The 22046-nt window shown below is 42.1% G+C and overlaps 2 non-coding genes across 2 annotated transcripts; one reads left to right on the forward strand and one right to left on the reverse strand.

Moving 5' to 3' along the window:
- Nucleotides 1-20172: 20172 nt before the first annotated feature.
- On the reverse strand, nucleotides 20173-20247 carry Trnas-cga (transfer RNA serine (anticodon CGA)). The gene has a single exon. It is a non-coding gene; the product is annotated as a tRNA-Ser (tRNA).
- A 390-nt stretch (nucleotides 20248-20637) lies between these two features.
- On the forward strand, nucleotides 20638-20712 carry Trnar-gcg (transfer RNA arginine (anticodon GCG)). Its single transcript has one exon. It is a non-coding gene; the product is annotated as a tRNA-Arg (tRNA).
- The last annotated feature ends 1334 nt before the right edge of the window (nucleotides 20713-22046 follow it).

A 22046-nucleotide genomic window follows, 5' to 3' on the forward strand; every position in this document is an offset into this window, starting at 1 on the left:
AAGTGTGATGGAGAAATTCTTGTCTATTTGACGAACACGATATTTATTTAAGTCTTTACAGTTAAGTTTCCAAACGCACTAATCTATAAATTTGCTGCTTTCTCGTTGTCTTATTACGTAGTCTTTCTTCTGTTCCTGTAGTAAGAAGGCTTCAGCTTCTTATAGGTTTCTACTTTTTGTTTTTGTGTTTTGTTTCTCAAACAGTTTCTTGATGCTGTGCTCCTTATATACGGTCGCTCACGCCACTTGCAAAATTGTACTAAGCTTTTTTTCCCTTTCATCATTATAGAGCTGAAATATCACGATCTTATGAAACCCTGAGCTGATGTAAGTCCATTTCTAAGTTTTTCGAGGGGTAGAGTCGACATTTAACAGCAAATAAATGTTTACCATCTTTCTTTGTCACCGTGAGGTCAATAAAACTAATACTGTCCTCTTTTACGATTTCAACAGTAAATTTAATTTTTAAGCGGATTCCGCTCCTTTCTTCAGCGATTGCACACTCTTCGTTCTTATGCCTTTTAGTCTCTTCTTCTACTTCCTTCTAATTGATTATTTTTCTGAAATGATATAATTCAGTGGGTATGTGGGAGAAGGTAGGTGGTACAGGTATACTTGTATCTTAGTTAATAGAGCGCGAATGTAGGAGGGTGCGTACATTTTGGAGAATTATTTGACATTGTTAATATTGGAAACCCCTGCGTTGCTAGTTTTTAGGACAGTCGCCTCGCCATTTTAGTATGGGTGCTAAAGAACAATCTGTAGTGTTGCAATACAAATAACTTAATCATCATTATCATCAGAAAATTGGCCAAATACTATATTTAAAAAGTCTTCTTCTTCATGATTCTTGGTGTTCATCCCTGCAAGTGTGGGGGATAGCAAGAGAGCTTTATTAAGCGGTATGAATGCAGGGGTAGCTTTCTCGTGTCGACCGACGCTGCCGTCGCTGAATTATCTGCGACTTTCGGTGTCCTGAGATACTGTTGAACAATATTGCACGCCAGCCCAGACTCACGTCTGTGACGTGTGTGTCCGAAATAACTCCAGTGACGAGACTGAACAACTCTGTTATGTACCTTAAGGCTTAAAGGATAGTTGGGCACTGGCAGATCCACTTCGCATTATTCCAGCAATGAACTCGCAGCCGTGGGCCATCAATTGCTATAAGATAACCTCGTTGCTGTGACGCAGGATGGAATGGCTCACAAACTCATTGGCAATTTTCCATCGGAAGAAAAACGTCGCCCAGAAATTCAGTGAGCTGCTCTCGGTAGTTATCATCGGAGATGTATTTGCCGCAGCTACACCTATACGCGTTCCGATGTGGAATAATTGAAGCACTCGTGAAGAGCCGAATATGTTGCTGACAGTGCATGTAATTGACTTCTCATGGTCGGCAAAAGGTTGTATACTCCAATCAAGCAAATTCTGTTTAAAAGTAGGTTTAAAAAACAATAAGATGTAAATCATATGTGCTGCGCCTATCAGAATTAAAATACACTCCTGGAAATGGAAAAAAGAACACATTGACACCGGTGTGTCAGACCCACCATACTTGCTCCGGACACTGCGAGAGTGCTGTACAAGCAATGATCACACGCACGGCACAGCGGACACACCAGGAACCGCGGTGTTGGCCGTCGAATGGCGCCAGCTGCGTAGCATTTGCGCACCGCCGCCGTCAGTGTCAGCCAGTTTGCCGTGGCATACGGAGCTCCATCGCAGTCTTTAACACTGGTAGCATGCCGCGACAGCGTGGGCGTGAACCGTATGTGCAGTTGACGGACTTTGAGCGAGGGCGTATAGTGGGCATGCGGGAGGCCGGGTGGACGTACCGCCGAATTGCTCAACACGTGGGGCGTGAGGTCTCCACAGGACATCGATGTTGTCGCCAGTGGTCGGCGGAAGGTGCACGTGCCCGTCGACCTGGGACCGGACCGCAGCGACGCACGGATGCACGCCAAGACCGTAGGATCCTACGCAGTGCCGTAGGGGACCGCACCGCCACTTCCCAGCAAATTAGGGACACTGTTGCTCCTGGGGTATCGGCGAGGACCATTCGCAACCGTCTCCATGAAGCTGGGCTACGGTCCCGCACACCGTTAGGCCGTCTTCCGCTCACGGCCCAACATCGAGCAGCCCGCCTCCAGTGGTGTCGCGACAGGCGTGAATGGAGGGACGAATGGAGACGTGTCGTCTTCAGCGATGAGAGTCGCTTCTGCCTTGGTGCCAATGATGGTCGTATGCGTGTTTGGCGCCGTGCAGGTGAGCGCCACAATCAGGACTGCATACGACCGAGGCACACAGGGCCAAGACCCGGCATCATGGTGTGGGGAGCGATCTCCTACACTGGCCGTACACCTCTGGTGATCGTCGAGGGGACACTGAATAGTGCACGGTACATCCAAACCGTCATCGAACCCATCGTTCTACCATTCCTATACCGGCAAGGGAACTTGCTGTTCCAACAGGACAATGCGCGTCCGCATGTATCCCGTGCCACCCAACGTGCTCTAGAATGTGTAAGTCAACTACCCTGGCCAGCAAGATCTCCGGATCTGTCCCCCATTGAGCATGTTTAGGACTGGATGAAGCGTCGTCTCACGCGGTCTGCACGTCCGGCACGAACGCTGGTCCAACTGAGGCGCCAGGTGGAAATGGCATGGCAAGCCGTTCCACAGGACTACATCCAGCATCTCTACGATCGTCTCCATGGGAGAATAGCAGCCTGCATTGCTGCGAAAGGTGGATATTCACTGTACTAGTGCCGACATTGTGCATGCTCTGTTGCCTGTGTCTATGTGCCTGTGGTTCTGTCAGTGTGATCATGTGATGTATCTGACCCCAGTAATGTGTCAATAAAGTTTCCCCTTCCTGGGACAATGAATTCACGGTGTTCTTATTTCAATTTCCAGGAGTGTAGCTGCTGCTGACAAACACTACAATAATCAGTTTTTGTATTAAATACATCAAAACACAAGTTCTGAATGCCAAGCAAAAGAAATAAACAAAAGAATAAAAATAGCATTGAATAGTTTCGAGAAAAACAGATTTTTTTTCAAAACTAGGCATATAATGTCTCTGAGAAGGAAATCTCAACAGTTTGGCATATAACCAGTTTTTATTAACGGCAATGAAACTATTAAAACGCTGAGAGGGGTTGTACAGTGAGAAACGGAGAGTTGTATGACAGGAATTGCCGAAAAGATTTCGAAAACAAACTTATGGCAAAGGAAACAGACTGGACTGGGAGACGAAATCATTATAGCTGTTGCTCTTGTTGTTGTGGTCTTCTGTCTGAAAACTTGTTTGATGCAGTTCTCCACTATAATGTATCCTGCAAAAGTCTTTTCATCTTTGAGTAATTGCAGAAATCTACATTCATTTGAATCTGCTTACTGTATCCGAATCTTGGTATCCCTCTTCACAGTTACCTCCAGCACTTAATTCCATTACCAGACTGACAATTCCTTGATATCTCAGAATGTGGCCTTTCATATGATCACTTCTAATACTCAGCTAGGGCATACATTTCTTTTTCCCCAACTCGATTGCGTACCTCCTCATTCGTTATTCGGTGCATTCATCTAATCTTAAGCATTCGCCTACATCATCGTATTTCAAACGCTTCTGTTCCCTTCTGGTCTGGACTACTTACTGTCGACATTTCACATCCTTTCAAGAGTACACTACACACTAATACCTACAGAGACGACTTTCTAACATTTAAAGTTATACAGGGTGTTCCTGGACGTATGGACAATATATAAGGATGCGACTGGAACGATCATTCAAAGCAAGAAAAGCCTAGTAGGTATGGGTTCTAAAATGCATACCCTAAGAACTTTGAACACTTCTTCATCTTAGATACTACGAAACAAATCACTTCGAGTGCAAGCTCTTTGCTTTCCATAGTTTTTATGGTGGTAGTATGGACCACAACAAGAAAAAATGTCCAGTAAACACTAGATGTGAGCACTTGTTCATCTTCGCCCAAATTTACTGTTTTTTTTTTTTAGATTTTTTGGTCAATAATGCTTTGTCACAAAATATAGAAAGAAAAAAGCTTGCAGCAGAAGAGATTTGCTTCCAAGTATCGAAGATGAAGTGCTCATAGCTCTTCAGGTTACACCTTAAAGCTCATATTTGCTTGACCTTTTAGCCTCGAATCGTCGTTCAAGTCATATGCCTGAATACTGACCATTTCTCCTGAGACACACTGTAAACGATTTTAACAAATTTATCTTTTTCAGAAATGCTTTTTCTTGCTATTTCTACTTTGCATTTATACCATCTTAACTTCTTCCACCATCAGTAACTTTGCTACTCGTATAGCAAAACTCATATACTACTTTTAGTGTCTCATTTAGTAATCTAATTATTTGAGCACTGCCTAATTTAATTCGACTACGTTCAATTTCCCTCTCTTTACTTTTATTGATGTACATCTTATAAAGTCATTTCAACTGCTATTCCAAATCCTTTGACGCCTCTGACGAAATTACAATGTCATCGGCAAACTTCATCTTAAACTATAGCACACTTTCCAAATTACTTCCTTTACTGTTTGCTGAATGTACACATTGAATAACGTGGGTGACGAATTACAATCCTTTCTCAATCTTGTCTCCACTACTTCTTCCCTTTCTCGTCTTTCGACCCCTGTAGCCCTTTTTTCCGTACAACTTCTACAAAACCTTTCGCTTCTAGAGTTTCATCCACGATACCTCCAATATTTCAAAGAATGTGTTTCAGTCAACAATATCATAAGCTTTCGCTAAATCTACAGATGCTATTGGGGTAGATTTGTCTTTCTTCAATATATGTTCTCAGATAAATCGTAAGATCAATATTCCCTCACATGTTCCTGCATTTTTCCACAACCTAATCTGATTTTTCTCGAGATTGGCTTCTACCGTTTTCCGTTCTTCTGTAAATAATTCGTCTCAATGTTTTTCAATCAAGACTTATGAAACTCGACAGTACTTACATCTCTCAGCACCTGCCTTCTTTGTTAATGGAATTACATTCTTCTTGACGACAGAGAGCATTTCTCCTGTCTCATACATCTTGCAGATTGGATGTAATAGTTTTGTCATGGCTGACTCTGCCAAGGACCTCAATAAATCTGAGGGAATGTTATCTACTAAAGGGTTATTTCGAGTACGTCTCTCAGGACTGTGTCAAATTCTTCTTACAATAACATATCTCTTGTCTGATGTTCCCTTATGTAGGTCCTCTATATATTTCAACCAATCTTTCAGCTTTCCCTTCTTAGTTTGTTATTGTTTCTACGACCGAGTTCTTTATATTCATACAGCTGCATGTCTTTTCTCCAAAAGTCTCTATAATTTTCCTATGGATTACATTTATTTTTTTCCCTAGTTATGCATGCTTCTATAAAGTCACATTTTTGCTGTAGCCATTCTTGCTTAGCTAGTTTGCCCTTTCCGTCAATTAATTTTTTAGACGGTTGTATTCCCTCTCGCCTGCTTGCTCTGCTGAGTATATAGATTTTCTCCTTTTCGTCAGTTAATTTCTCCTTTGTTATCCAGGAGTGCAATGCTGAGTATATAGAATTTCTCCTTTCGTCAATTAATTTCTCGTTTGTTATTATATTCTGACTGTTTACCCCTTTGACCATCTGTTGCTTACTTATCTCGTCAGTCAAAATTCCCTTGCCGTATTTCATTGTATTCCATTCCCAGTTTCGATCCAGCGTTGCGCAATGCTTCGTCTGAAACTCCCAATAACCTCTTCGTCCTTATGTTTACTCTACTCCCATTTCGTTGATTTGCTATCTTTTTGCAATTTCTTCGAGTTTAATCTACCAATAATCAATAAGTTAGTCTACATCTGCCCCTAGAAATGCATTACCACTCCAAATCTGGTTCCGAAATATGAAACATTCCAGTATGTTCATATTTTTTCAACATATGCAACAAATAAGCCCTCGGTCACAAATATTAAGTCAAAATTGATCAGGTTTCGACGCTACTATGAGCGTCGTCTTCACAATTAAACTAACTGTTCTAAGACATGATAGTTTAATTCTGAAGGCGACGCTCATAGTAGCGTCGAAACCTGATCAATTTTGAATTAATATTTGTGACCGAGGGCTTATTTGTTCTAATATAATTCTGACACGGTCACTGAACCTTAGCAGCTATGTTCAAAGTTTTATATGCAACAAACTTTCATGATTCTTAAACCAAGCGTTAGCGATGGTTAAAGTGTGGTCAGTGCAAAATTCTACTGGCTGGCTGGCCCTTTGATCCCTTCCCACAGTCCAGGTTCTCCTACCACTTTCATTCTCTTCCTTTCCCTATTATCGATTTCTTTCAACCCGTCACAATTAGTCGTCTCCATTAACTACTTGAATAATTCCTTCACCACATCATACATTCTTTCAGTTGTCATAATTTGGAGTCCTAGTTGACAGATAACCTTTTACTTCTGTAGTGGTTGTTGCCTTTGTGTCTTTTTTGGCTACGATATTTTTGCTGTTCTTAACGGCCTACAAGCATTTCTAGTGTATTATTCATTATAAAGCCTACTTCTGCATTGCTCTTACTTAATTTTTTGTTGATAATCCTGTACTGACCTGACCAGAAGTCCTGTTCTTCCTGCTAGCAACCTTCATTAAATACCTGAACGTCTACAACAGTAGATACCGTTTCCCTTTTGAAAATAGTCTAACCTACTTACCTGATTAACGGGTCGAATACCTGCATATGAAGCTCCGATCCAATTAATTTTTCCTGATGTCATCTTCCTGAGTAATCGCGGCTCAAAGATCCGTATGGACGTACTACTTTATCTCCGGAGTATTTTATCCAAGAGGCTGCCATCATTATGAAGTCATACAGTAGAGATAATTAGCCTCTCTAATTTCCCCTTGCTTTCAGCCTTACGCAATACCAGCCCAGCAAGGCCGTTTTGGGCTGATGTTACACGGGCAGAGCAGTCAATCTTCGACATTGTTGTCCCTGAAAGAACTGGAAAGGCCGCTGCTCCTCTTCAGGAACCACGGGTTAGTCTGGCCTCTCCTCTGTCTGTAGCGGTTGCATCTATGGTAAAGCTATATGTATAGCTGAGACACCATAGCCACTCCATCTCGTCAAGGTTCGCAGTTCATAAGAGCTAATGCAATTAAACTGAAACGGAGACGAGTGGAGCACATAGTCAAGCAAATGGGAGGTAGGTCGATCTATGAAATCGATTGCATTATTTCAAGAGATAAAGAAACATGAACAAAGTTATTAATTGAATATAGGTAGAGGATATTAAGTAGATAGTGATAATAATGTAAATGGAACTTCCTGGCAGATTAAAACTGTGTGCCCGACCGAGACTCGAACTAGGGACCTTTGCCTTTCGCGGGCAAGTGCTCTACCATCTGAGCTACCGAAGCACGACTCACGGCCAGTACTCACAGCTTTACTTCTGCCAGCGTCCGTCTCCTACCTTCCAAACTTTACAGAAGCTATCCTGCGAACCTTCCCCCAGGCTGTGGCTAAGCCATGTCTCCGCAATATCCTTTCTTTCAGGAGTGCTAGTTCTGCAAGGTTCGCAGGACAGCTTCTGTAAAGTTTGGAAGGTAGGAGACGGATACTGGCAGAAGTAAAGCTGTGAGTACCGGGCGTGAGTCGTGCTTGGGTAGCTCAGATGGTAGAGCACTTGCCCGTGAAAGGCAAAGGTCCCGAGTTCGAGTCTCGGTCGGGCGCACAGTTTTAATCTGCCAGGAAGTTTCATATCAGCGCACAATCCGCTGCAGAGTGAAAATCTCATTCTAGAATGTAAATGAAGTCTAATTTGTCAAAAACTGAAGTTTCATTCATACAAAAATAGTAATATACCGACTGCATTTAAGAATTCCAGAATATTTGATATTGCTGTAGAAGTCGAAAAGTGATCGAATACTTCTCATTTATTTGAATGCATAACCATTTTTCTTGTTATGATAGAAATCTGAATATGTTTTCATGTAATATACTTCACAGGAAATGTGTAGTATCCATAATTGTTTCAAGCTATATTGATGTAATTCTTGCTGATTCTTTTTTCTCTGTTACAATGAATATAATCTTCGTCAGTAATGATATTAAATAGCTTGTTTTACCACTAGGTCTTGTTAACACCTCTCTCGTCTAGACGTGATACAATTCTGACTGCTCTGGAAATTGCACATATCAATACATACCATAAAATGTGTGTAGGTAGAGAAGAGGAGGCGATGGACAGAGAAATGGGGAAATTGGAAATGTAAAGAGAGAAGGACGAGGACGATATGGAGGGGATGAGGAGGAGATAGAAGAAGAGGAGGTGACTGACTTAAAGGAGGTCAGGAAGAGATTGACAGAGAGAAAAGAGGAGGAGGAGATGGACAGACACACGACGAAGGAGGACTAATAGAAGACTGGAATAAATACGTACGGTGGCAACTCCAGGTACTCAGCGAGTTACTCTATATTACTGACTGGACTACCAACTGCAAGACGAAGAATAATTACTAAAAAATAAAGCACGTGCAAGTCGTCATTTATAATTTGTCGTATAAATAATCCATTGTCATTAATAAGTATTTTGTTTAACGTCAATTCCAGTTGTGGCGTAAAGTGTGGTTTTATTTGTAAAGGTACGTAACTTGTACAGTTCATGAATTGTACAACTTATGTGATCAAGACGGATCTTTACAAATAAAGGCCCATAACATTATTGTGAACTCTTTTACCGACTTCGTCTTCAATTGGTCATGTACTATTGAAAACGTTTGCTGATGTAAAAGAGAGCTTGACAGTTATCTTGACATGACAGTATAAATACGTAATTAGGGCCTATAAGCTATTTAATTAAACTTAAAGTAAGCAAATAAAAATAAAATAAAAGTTATTAAATTTAAAAAAAACTTGTAATTCCATAAACGTGATAACTATTTTGGACATCCGACATACTCGATAGAAAAAGGTTTTTAAAACTGAAATAATTAATCTTCCAATTTTTCTTGTTCTCTGATTTAGTTCCTAACAACGTACCTATTTATCAAAACAGCTGCATTAACGCGACTAACGCTTAGAAAATTACCACGTTGAAACTGTGGGAAACATCGAGTGACACAAATCGCTGATAGCTCCACAGGGTAGAGTGAAACATCGAAACTCATTTCGGAGTTTTATACGCAGTAATACGGAGAACGGTGTCTCTCTAATGCTGACTTTCTGTGATATTGGTAGTTTTTAACTTTGAGTAATGAAATACTTGCTGCACAAAATGAAGAATTCGCCGACGTATCTAGTTAGGTGCATTCCACGAACTAGTACGAAACGAAAATTCAGTGAATCAACAAAGTCAGCACCAGCGAAATGAATGCGCTCTTAACTTCTTCGACAAGTTAAATCCAGAGTCTGGAAGCCTTCTCGAAGTTGCGACTGTTTGATATTTGCTGGCTCGGGTGAAACTTGAGGAGGAGGTAAGTTCGGCGAATTACCAAGGCGCCGGTAAGTTGCTAGCAGTAGAACGCAGACCTGTCTCGCGAATAAATGCTGAATACATTAAGAGGCGGGACGGGGAATTCGATTGAGAGGCATCTACATTGGAGGCGGTAGGATTGTGATCCCCATCTGCGGCAGGGCCCTCAATCTGGCTGGGCTTTGCTATACAACACCCAAACTGCCCCTAGTCTGCCTTTCTGTTGCCATGAGCATGACACCCCCTACCCCCCCCCCCCCCCCCACCTCTCACTCTCCACCTCCACGCCTCCTCTGAATATTAGGCACTGTGGTGTACGACGGGCACCTGGTCGAATAATTTCAAGTACACCGGTGGCCATTAAAATTAGACTAGGGCTGATAGAAAACAACGAAACTTTACTTTTTTGTGTATTGTATACAATATGCAATATCTCTTGACGGGACATTTCACTTCTATTATTCATCACCAATGATAAAATCCTCTACAGGTGCAAAAATTATTAATTTCTAAAAAGGAAAGCACAACTCGGTTTCAGGATGTATGTCCCATCTTCAGTTGTATATTAAAATGTGAGTCCACAAGGGATGCATAAAGATTAAAGTAGGTTAAAATCTGTTAAAACAGTGCCATGAATCCAGAGATACACTATTGTAATATATTTTAACCTATTTAACCTCAGTTATGCATTATTCTTCGACTCACATTTTAATATGCACCTAAAGATAGGACACATGCTCTGAACCGGACTGTGATTTCCTTTTTAGAAATAAATAATTTTTACAGCTGTAGCGGCTTTTGTTACTCGTAATATGAACTACAGTAATTTAATTTATGAGTGATTTAAAGGTGTATAGGGCGTCCAGTGAATGAGTCCGTGCTTTCAAAATTAAATGTCTCGAAAACTATCATCGACAGATGAGTGCATCAGAAGATATGTTAATTGTCAAAGCTGTAACAATGTTATACAGAATTTTCGAACAGTTCGGAAAGCTGCTAACAGATGATGCTGTAATCGCAACATGTAGTGCACATAAATAGTGCGCCGCTGCTCAGAGTGACGTGTTTCACCGTTGAACGTAAAAAGAGCTGGTAACCTCCACCCTTGAGATCGTTCTAAATACAGGCGCCTTTTTGCCCTAATGAGATGCATGTCAGCTAACTCGATTAGAGTGTAATCAGCCGTCGAGAACCTGTAAATATCAGTAGGAATTTTCATATTGTCCCAACATAATACAGGGTGATTCAAAAAGAATACCACAAGTTTAAAAATGTGTATTTAATGAAAGAGACATAATATAACCTTCTGTTATACATCATTACAAAGAGTATTTTTTTTCATTCAAAAGCAAGTTCGGAGATGTTCAATATGGCCCCCTCCAGACACTCGAGCAATATCAACCCGACACTCCAACTCGTTCCACACTCTCTGTAGCATATCAGGCGTAACAGTTTGGATAGCTGCTGTTATTTCTCGTTTCAAATCATCAATGGTGACTGGGAGACATGGCTGAAACACCATATCCTTAACATACCCCCATAAGAAAAAATCGCAGGGGGTAAGATCAGGGCTGCTTGGAGGCCAGTGATGAAGTGCTCTGTCATGGGCTGCCTGGCGGCCGATCTATCGCCTCAGGTAGTTGACGTTCAGGTAGTTACGGACAGATGAGTGCCAATGTGGTGGCGCTCCATCCTGCTGAAATATGAATTGTTGTGCTTCCTGTTCGAGCTGAGGGAACAGCCAATTCTCTAACATCTCCAGATACTGTAGTCCAGTTATAGTAGCATCTTTGAAGAAAAAGGGACCAAAAACTCTATTGGCTGAAATGGCACAGAAAACGTTCACCTTAGGCGAATCACGTTCATACTGAGTTGTTTCCCGCGAATTGTCAGTGCCCCATATACAGACATTGTGACGGTTGACTTTCCCATTAGTGTGGAAAGTTGTTTCATCACTAAACACAATCTTTGAAACGAAAGATTCATCTGTTTCCATTTGAGCAAGGATGAAATCACAGAAATCGATTCTTTTAATCTTATCAGCTGCAGACAGTGCTTGAACCAATTTCAGACGATAAGGTTTCATAACTAACCTTTTTCGTAGGACTCTCCATACAGTTGACTGTGGAATTTGCAGCTCTCTGCTAGCTCTGCGAGCCGATTTTCCTGTGCTGCGAACAAATGCTTGCTGGATGCGTGCTACATTTTCATCACTCGTTCTCGGCCGTCCAGAACTTTTACCTTTGCACAAACACCCATTCTCTGTAAACGTTTAATACCCCACCTATCAGGAGGTTTAACACCATACTTCGTTCGAAATGCACCCTGAACAACTGTCGTCGATTCACTTCTGCCGTACTCAATAACACAAAAAGCTTTCTGTTGAGCGGTCGCCATCTTAGCATCAACTGACGCTGACGCCTAGTCAACAGCGCCTCAAGCGAACAAATGAACAACTAAATGAAACTTTATAGCTCCCTTAATTCGCCGACAGATAGTGCTTAGCTCTGCCTTTTGTCGTTGCAGAGTTTTAAATTCCTAAAGTCGTAGTATTCTTTTTGAATCACCCTGTATAATCAAAAATACGGTAATGTTTATCGATGGATGTAGACACTGCTACCAGTAAACGAAACTTACCATTCATAGCAGTAGGATCTAATTGTGTTGCAGATCAGATTCCAATGTCAATGTCTTCATGTGAAGGAGCCATAACAACTGTGGTCGTTGGCCTAAGGAAAAGTCCAGCGATAAACACAACGGTGACCCTTAGCGGGGTCATTTACGTCACGTAAAAAACAGTGTTTCTTTCTAATAACCGGATAAATTTGTATGCGTAGTTCTTTTACATAATGTATAGATGCAGAACTGGGCGTTTACCAGCTTTTAGGCGGTGACAGTGGGGATTTGCTCCGATAGCCACAAGGAGACCGCTCCTACTTGTCATCACCGATTTCGTCTAGATTTATAGTATATGCAGTGCTTCGCCAGAAATGAAAATGTCAGATATGGGAGCTCCAGATGGCCAACCAATTTGAAATAATTTGCGTTTTTCGCGCGGTTGGAGCGAGGTATGAGTCACTGGCAGCGTAGTTCGTGCAGCGGAAAAAGTAAAGAACGGTAATCCGGTGGCCGTGGTTTCGAGTCCCTAATCAGAATATGTTTCGATTTTTGCGTTATCTACACTGGACATAAACCGAAATAACGATCAAATGTATTGCATTTATTAATATCTTGATAAATGGCGTGTAAAGGAAAGATAAAGAAAAATTTGGGATTGGAAATACATTTCCGGGAAGGTATTTTAAGTCGTACACGAGAACTTTGTAGATGAAATTAGATCTTCCCTAATGGATGTACATCATCACTAAGATGATCAGTGAGAACTTACCATAAACTGAAAAAAACACATCCACTAGCGAAGGTGGACGATCACTGTACTTCGCTCTATAGTTCGGCCTATCAGTAATCCGGCGCACATCCAAAAACACGTGCACAATGAATTATCATGCCCAACAATGCTTAGTTAAACAATGCTTCATATACTGTATTAGAAATTTTAGCTTTCCTTACAGTCCGGAATCGTGTCTTCTAAAAGGAAACACGTTACGCTAGACCTCAAGCAGAAACTTGAAATTTTAGGGAAGTTAGATCGAGGTTCTTCCCAGAGAGCCATTGCTGCTGAGTTCAATGTTGGACGAGCAACTCTTTATGACACCAAAAAGAGAGAAAATGTTATTCGACAGTACTCAAGACAAAAGGATAGTGAGTTGAGAGAACGGAAGGTTATGCGAAAGAGTGAGAGTGAAGAACTGGACATGCTGTTTATAGATGGTTAATACAACAACGCAGTAAAGGAATTCCAGGCAGTTGCCCGATCATGAAGGAAAAAGCAGCTGCATTAAACAAACAACTTGGCGGTAGTAACTTGTTTGCAGCGAACGAAGGTTTGCTATCAAAGTGGAAAAAATGACGTAGCATTCCGCAGCTGACAGTCACTGGGGAAAATCGCTCAGCTAACGATAAGGATGTTGATGAGTTTGTAAGCAGGATACGGAAGATGATAGAGGAAGAAGATTTAACTGCTGATGCCCTGTATAATGCTAATGAAACAGGATTCTCCAACAAGATGCGGCCTCCAAGCACATTAACTGCCAAGAACGAGAAGGAAGCTCGTGGTTACAGGCAACAGAAACAGGACGTAACATTAATGGCGTGTTGTAATGCAAATGGGAGTCATAAACTACCACTTATGGTGATTGGAAAAACCCAACATCCACGTTGTTTTCAACACACTGACGTAAATACTCTATCAGTGCAGTATTGCGCTCAGAAGAAAGCGTGGATGCATAGACAAATATTCTCTCGGTGGCTCCATGAAACGTTTGTACCAGCAGTGAAAAAAGAACTAAAGAAGAAAAAACTTCCAAAGAAAACTGTCTTTATAACTGACAATGATCCTAGTCATCCTTTAGTTGTTTCTCTAAAGTTTGATGGTATACAAGCACTCTTCCTCCCGCCCATTGTGACAGCCCTAATTCAGCCCATGGAACAGGGAATTTTGGAATCAATTAAACGTCATTATCGACATTTACTTTTCGTCTTCCTGCTGAACGTAAGTGAAAACGATTCTATCGGGACTATGCTTAAGGCGTGCGAAGCAATTAACGTACGTGATGTTATTTTCCAAGCAGACGAACGTGGGATAAAGTGGAGAGCGCTATCATAACGAAGAGGTGGAGAAAATTGTGGCCATCCATTGATGCTGAGTTGGATCAAGTAGTGAGTGACAGCGATGAGCCAGTCATTTACTTTGTACACTGACTTGTCCCACAAGTTTCTAGGAGGTATGTACAGTATACACTCAAGCACTAAGTTTCCTTTGAAAATTAATGGATTTTTGGATTTAATGAAGTATAACCTCTATGTTTTAAAATTGCATCCTTAAGTTTAATAAAGTAAAGTACTTTATATCCCATATGTTTTCAAAATAAATAAAAAACGAAATAAATGTTTTCAAACTACAGGTGGTAAATACAGCTTTCGAAGTACGACTCTTTTGCTATTACAGCCATGGTTCACATTCCTTACCGCTTGACAGTGAAGGTATACATTCACTAGAGTACTGTCCCTAATCAGTGTGTATTGGTTAGCAGAACTGGAATCGATAATCCATTTTCACTAAGGCCTGCCAGTGTGGCCGAGCGGTTCTAGGCGCTTCTTTTGGAACCGCGTGACCACTACGGTCGTTGGTTCGAATCCTGCCTCGGGCATGGATGTGTGTGATGTCCTTAGGTTGGTTAGGTTTAAGTAGTTCTAAGTTCTAGGGGACTGATGACCTCAGATGTTAAGTCCCATAGAGCTCAGAGCCATTTGAACCATTTTTAACCTTTTACGAAAAATATTAATAAATACTCCATATTGAGATTTACTTCAATTTATTCGTAGCGTAAGTAAGATAAAAACTGAAAATAAAGTAAATTTCCATCTAAGTTGTGACCTTACCGTTCTGTACTTTTTCCGCCGCACCAACCGCTGCCTGCAAATTGCGGTGACGTAAGCAGCTCTTGCTTCGCCGGAAATGACTCAGTAACATTAGCTCTATTGACCATTAATTATCTAAACCTCAGAAGAATTATAGATCCACTGATAGTTCTTCCTATTTATTGTGCCATACCGCCGCTATAGTATTACTTTTCAAATAGTTTTTGCTTAAGTGAGTTTCTCATTAATTAAAATCAATATTTCTGCTCATTGTTAGAATTATACTGATTTCAGAAAAATCTAATACCGAGTTTCGATAGTGTTGCTCAATTTCTATCAGTGGACACTCTTCATTCTGGTCACTTAACTCGTTTTGAAGTAATTAATATGAACCATGGACCTTGCCGTTGGTGGGGAGGCTTGCGTGCCTCAGCGATACAGATGGCCGTACCGTAGGTGCAACCACAACGGAGGGGTATCTGTTGAGAGGCCAGACAAACGTGTGGTTCCTGAAGAGGGGCAGCAGCCTTTTCAGTAGTTGCGGGGGCAACAGTCTGGATGATTGACTGATGTGGCCTTGCAACATTAACCAAAACGGCGTTGCTGTGCTGGTACTGCGAACGGCTGAAAGCAAGGGGAAACTACAGCCGTAATTTTTCCCGAGGACATGCAGCTTTACTGTATGATTAAATGATGATGGCATCCTCTTGGGTAAAATATTCCGGAGGTAAAATAGTCCCCCATTCGGATCTCCGGGCGGGGACTACTCAGGAGGATGTCGTTATCAGGAGAAAGAAAACTGGCGTTCTACGGATCGGAGCGTGGAATGTCAGATCCCTTAATCGGGCAGGTAGGTTAGAAAATTTAAAAAGGGAAATGGATAGGTTAAAGTTAGATATAGTGGGAATTAGTGAAGTTCGGTGGCAGGAGAAACAAGACTTCTGGTCAGGTGATTACAGGGTTATAAACACAAAATCAAATAGGGGTAATGCAGGAGTAGGTTTAATAATGAATAGGGAAATAGGAATGCGGGTAAGCTACTACAAACAGCATAGTGAACGCATTATTGTGGCCAAGATAGATACGAAGCCCACACCTACTACAGTAGTACAAGTTTATATGCCAACTAGCTCTGCAGATGACGAAGAACTTGAAGAAATGTACCATGAAATAAAAGAAATTATTCAGATAGTGAAGGGAGACGAAAATTTAATAGTAATGGGTGACTGGAATTCGAGTGTAGGAAAAGGGAGAGAAGGAAACATAGTAGGTGAATATGGATTGGGGCTAAGAAATGAAAGAGGAAGCCGCCTAGTAGAATTTTGTACAGAGCACAACTTAGTCATAGGTAACACTTGGTTTAAGAATCATGAAAGAAGGTTGTATACGTGGAAGAACCCTGGAGATACTAAAAGGTATCAGATAGATTATATAATGGTAAGACAGAGATTTAGGAACCAGGTTTTAAGTTGTAAGACATTTCCAGGGGCAGATGTGGACTCTGACCACAATCTATTGGTTATGACCTGTAGATTAAAACTGAAGAAACTGCAAAAATGTGGGAAATTAAGGAGATGGGACCTGGATAAACTGAAAGAACCAGAGGTTGTACAGAGTTTCAGGGAGAGCATAAGGGAACAATTGACAGGAATAGGGGAAAGAAATACAGTAGAAGAAGAATGGGTAGCTCTGAGGGATGAAGTAGTGAAGGCAGCAGAGGATAAAGTAGGTAAAAAGACGAGGGCTGCTAGAAATCCTTGGGTAACAGAAGAAATATTGAATTTAATTGATGAAAGGAGAAAATATAAAAATGCAGTAAATGAAGCAGGCAAAAAGGAATACAAACGTCTCAAAAATGAGATCGAGAGGAAGTGCAAAATGGCTAAACAGGGATGGCTAGAGGATAAATGTAAGGACGTAGAGGCTTATCTCACTAGGGGTAAGATAGATACTGCCTACAGGAAAATTAAAGAGACCTTTGGAGAGAAGAGAACCACGTGTATGAATATCAAAAGCTCAGATGGCAACCCAGTTCTAAGCAAAGAAGGGAAGGCAGAAAGGTGGAAGGAGTATATAGAAGGTTTATACAAGGGTGATGTACTTGAGGACAATATTATGGAAATGGAAGAGGATGTAGATGAAGACGAAATGGGTGATACGATATTGCGTGAGGAGTTTGACAGAGCACTGAGAGACCTGAGTCGGAACAAGGCCCCCGGAGTAGACAACATTCCATTAGAACTACTGACGGCCTTGGGAGAGCCAGTCATGACAAAACTCTACCAGCTGGTGAGCAAGATGTATGAGACAGGCCAAATACCCTCAGACTTCAAGAAGAATATAATAATTCCAATCCCAAAGAAAGCAGGTGCTGACAGATGTGAAAATTACCGAACTATCAGTTTAATAAGCCACGGCTGCAAAATACTAACGGGAATTCTTTACAGACGAATGGAAAAACTGATAGATGCGGACCTCGGGGAGGATCAGTTTGGATTCCGTCGAAATGTTGGAACACGTGAGGCAATACTGACCTTACGACTTATCTTAGAAGAAAGATTAAGAAAAGGCAAACCTACGTTTCCAGCATTTGTAGACTTAGAGAAAGCTTTTGACAATGTTGACTGCAATACTCTTTTTCATATTCTAAAGGTGGCAGGGGTAAAATACAGGGAGCGAAAGGCTATTTACAATTTGTACAGAAACCAGATGGCAGTCATAAGAGTCGAGGGGCATGAAAGGGAAGCAGTGGTTGGGAAAGGAGTGAGACAGGGTTGTAGCCTCTCCCCGATGTTATTCAATCTGTATATTGAGCAAGCAGTAAAGGAAACAAAAGAAAAATTTGGAGTAGGTATTAAAATTCACGGAGACGAAGTAAAAACTTTGAGGTTCGCCGATGACATTGTAATTCTGTCACAGACGGCAAAGGACTTGGAAGAGCAGTTGAACGGAATGGACAGTGTCTTGAAAGGAGGATATAAGATGAACATCAACAAAAGCAAAACGAGGATAATGGAATGTAGTCCAATTAAATCGGGTGATGCTGAGGGAATTAGATTAGGGAATGAGACACTTAAAGTAGTAAAGGAGTTTTGCTATTTAGGAAGCAAAATAACTGATGATGGTCGAAGTAGAGAGGATATAAAATGTAGACTGGCAATGGCAAGGAAAGCGTTTCTGAAGAAGAGAAATTTGTTAACATCGAATATATATTTAAGTGTCAGGAAGTCATTTCTGAAAATATTTGTTTGGAGTGTAGCCATGTATGGAAGTGAAACATGGACGATAACTAGTTTGGACAAGAAGAGAATAGAAGCTTTCGAAATGTGGTGCTACAGAAGAATACTGAAGATAAGGTGGATAGATCACGTAACTAATGAGGAGGTATTGAATAGGATTGGGGAGAAGAGAAGTTTGTGGCACAACTTGACTAGAAGAAGGGATCGGTTGGTAGGACATGTTTTGAGGCATCAAGGGATCACAAATTTAGCATTGGAGGGCAGTGTGGAGGGTAAAAATCGTAGAGGGAGACCGAGAGATGAGTACACTAAGCAGATTCAGAAGGATGTAGGTTGCAGTAGGTACTGGGAGATGAAGAAGCTTGCACAGGATAGAGTAGCATGGAGAGCTGCATCAAACCAGTCTCAGGACTGAAGACCACAACAACAAACAATATTTAACTTCACGTACAGAGTGGGCCTTTCAACGTGTTTCCTCACTTGGTGTTCCTTTCTCACGTTGTCCAATTGCCTATTATGTGGCTTTATTAGTACTCATTCTACGCATGAGGCACCATCAAATAACTAGGGCCTTTTGACCCCGCCATTTCGGTTCTCTCACTCCACATACCGCCACTCGCCTCGTGAACACCATATGCAATAACCTGTAGCTGCTGCCTTCCTGGCAGCTGCGGTTTACTTCGTGGTCGGTCCATCCCGCCACTCTCGTGTCTGACAATTCCAACACGCTGCGTCCTCAGTCGATGTGCCCACCTTCGTCAGGACTGGCCACACACAGCGTTTCGCACTTGTCCTCACAGTGTGGCATACGTGACCAAACTTGGGGACACTCTTACTTGCTGAATCGGGGATATTAACAAGGGAAAGTGCGGTGTTATACGGTATCCAATATCATGACTGGTGGGTATGACTACTTTTCTCCAGTGTACTTATTTTGCGAATGGTAGAAACGTACCTGAGAGACCGGATCGTCGTTAGCCTGTTACTGCTGAGCCTTCATCAAAGAATCACTGGCAATAACCTAAAAACAAAAGACAGAGCAGGACTTCTGAGCTTGCTCTGAGAGAACGCAATAAAATAAATACACTTACACGCTTTTGAGGGTAGTTCTGAGAATTTAAAACAAGCCAAACAGTGCATTTAGGCTTTCATCTTAATTCCCGTGTTCAGTGTTACCGAGAACATTAATGTGTCACCGGATCAGTCACCGCACCCCTGATGCATTGGTGGCAACGAATCAATTTAGGGAAATATCCAGCGTCGCAGGTGAGTCACTGCTGATCGCGGATTCCACTCTGGCCCTAATTCTGCCGCCAATTCTTGAACCGTCCTACAGATCTTCGGACAGAAGAAGAAGTAGCGGTGGAATACGTTGCCAGACGCAACAGCGACGGTGTCATCGAAGACTTACAGCCGAGGAAAAAATCAGGTACGCCGCTCTTCAATTCACTGCCACGGCAGACTGTGCCAATGGTCTACGCACCGGCAGAGCACAGAGGCTTGAAGAATAATGTCTGCGAACATTGGTAATAGTGTTGAACCATGCGCACATATTCTCACTGCTCTGTAGAAATGACTACACTGTCCTCACACGTGAGTGACAACCAGAACAGTTGGAGAGCAGTTCCAAATTTAACTTCCACCGACAGCTGCAGTACACAATCAGTACCTCATGAAGGTGATAAAAGACAGGCTTCATTGATGCCACAACTAATGCCTTCTTCTTGTAATGTAAGTAGATATGCTCGTTCACCTCAAGCAGCTCTCCGCTACGAAAAATCTTACTCAGAGAGCTGGCTGGCGTACTCAAAGAGATCTGCCTCGAGAAGCCGTTACATACCGCACAGAAACTTCCACTTCAATTCCAGATAAGAAGTACCCGATGACAGGAAGAATGCCATTGTAGAAACTGTTTCGGAACCACGCGGTAACTTCAGGCCAATTAGTTTATTATTGAAACTTCCTGCCAGATTACAACTGTGTGCCAGGCCGAGACTCGAACTCGGGACCTTTGCCTTTCGCGGACAAGTGCTCTACCAACTGAGCTACCCAAGCACGACTCACGCCCCGTCCTCACAGCTTTATTTCTGCCAGTACCTCGTCTCCTACCTTCCAAACTTTACAGAAGCTCTCCTGCGAAACTTGCAGAACTAGCACTCAGTTGTTAGAGCACTTGCCCGCGAAAGGCAAAGATCCCGAGTTCGAGTCTCGGCCTGGCACACAGTTTTAATCTGTCAGGAAGTTTCATATCAGCGCACACTCCGCTGCAGAGTGAAAATCTCATTCAGGAAACATCCCCCAGGCTGTGGCTAAGCCATGTCTCCACAATATCCTTTCTTTCAGGAGTGCTAGTTCTGCAAGGTTCGCAGGAGAGCTTCTGTAAAGTTTGTAAGGTAGGAGACGAGGTACTGGCAGAAGTAAAGCCGTGAGGACGGCGCGTGAGTCGTGCTTGGGTAGCTCAGTTGGTAGAGCATTTGCCTGCGAAAGGCAAAGGTCCCGAGTTCGAGTCTCGGCCTGGCACACAGTTTTAATCCGTCAGAAAGTTTCATATCAGCGCACACTCCGCTACAGAGTGAAAATCTCATTCTAGTTTATTATTGATCACCAAAAAAGACCGAGATAATACCTGAAGTTATTGTACTATCAGCTAGCCTAAGAAACTATACGTAGTGGCTGTTTGGTTCACGGTGAGCTCATCTGGATACGTATTACCTGCTCAGTCGTCGAGATATCCTTGGTCATAGCAACAAGTAGTGCTGAGAAGACGTACGATTAGATATGTTCACAGAATTCTGAAGTCTACGGCACGAGATTTTGTTACAGAAATGTAGGTATAGAGGTACCTATGTGCCTATCGAAGCTGATCCCCAGCTAGCTCGTGGCGTCAAACCTTGGCCACCAGAGCCTGTGATGCTGTGTCAGTAGACACGTAAACACGAGCGGAACTACGACGAGCGTCGGTACTTGCTCCAACAATATACAACACCTACACCTCCCGCATGCTGCGGTCGGTAGAGAGTCCACAGAGCCACGTAGGCGGACGGCACGTCTCGAATCATCTGTAGACTCGTGCTAGATGGCTAAAATCGCTGCATACACACCCATAGCTTGAGTTTTGGGCAGAGCAATGTCGTATTGGATTTAACGTCACGAAGAACCACGCTAAGTTTCCGACAAAACAACATACTGTGGGTGTCGCGAACATCGAGCTCTTATAAACACTAATCGCATGAACGATGACAGTAAAATTTTTGAGACTTGTCTGCCACTAGCAGCCTACGAGGAAGTAATAAACTGAACAGCTCCGCAAGAGTTCTTAGGACGACTCTGTAGTGTGTTCAGATGTGTGTGAATTTCTAAGGGACCAAACTTCTTAGGTCATCGGTCCCTAAACTTACACGCTACTTAAACTAACTTAAACTAAGAACAACACACACACCCATGCCCGAGGGAGGACCTGAATCTCCGGCGGTCGGGGTCGGACTCTGTACTCTACACAAAATATCAGGAAGTTATTCTCAAAAGGCACGAGAATACTTTACAACAACTTACTGCTGTAAACGAGCTCTTAAACCAAACACCGTATCCTGTTGATTGATTGTGGACTTCACTTAACGGCCAATGACGGACTGTGCCTGCAAGGTGAAGTATAGTGTGAAGAAAACCAATCTGAAGAAGCAATTACAAAATAAACGGCTACTCATAGTCTTTTACGAATCACAGGACTAGCAGGCATACTATGCATACTAAACTGCTGAAGAGCTTTTGTAAGAGTATGTAAAATTAGTCATCCCAGAAATTTTACGTTCAATCAGTGGCACACAAGTGACTGATTCACTAACTGGGCTGGTCGTG

This window comes from Schistocerca gregaria, chromosome 1, assembly GCF_023897955.1.
Source record: "Schistocerca gregaria isolate iqSchGreg1 chromosome 1, iqSchGreg1.2, whole genome shotgun sequence".
Taxonomy (NCBI): Eukaryota; Metazoa; Arthropoda; class Insecta; order Orthoptera; family Acrididae; genus Schistocerca; species Schistocerca gregaria.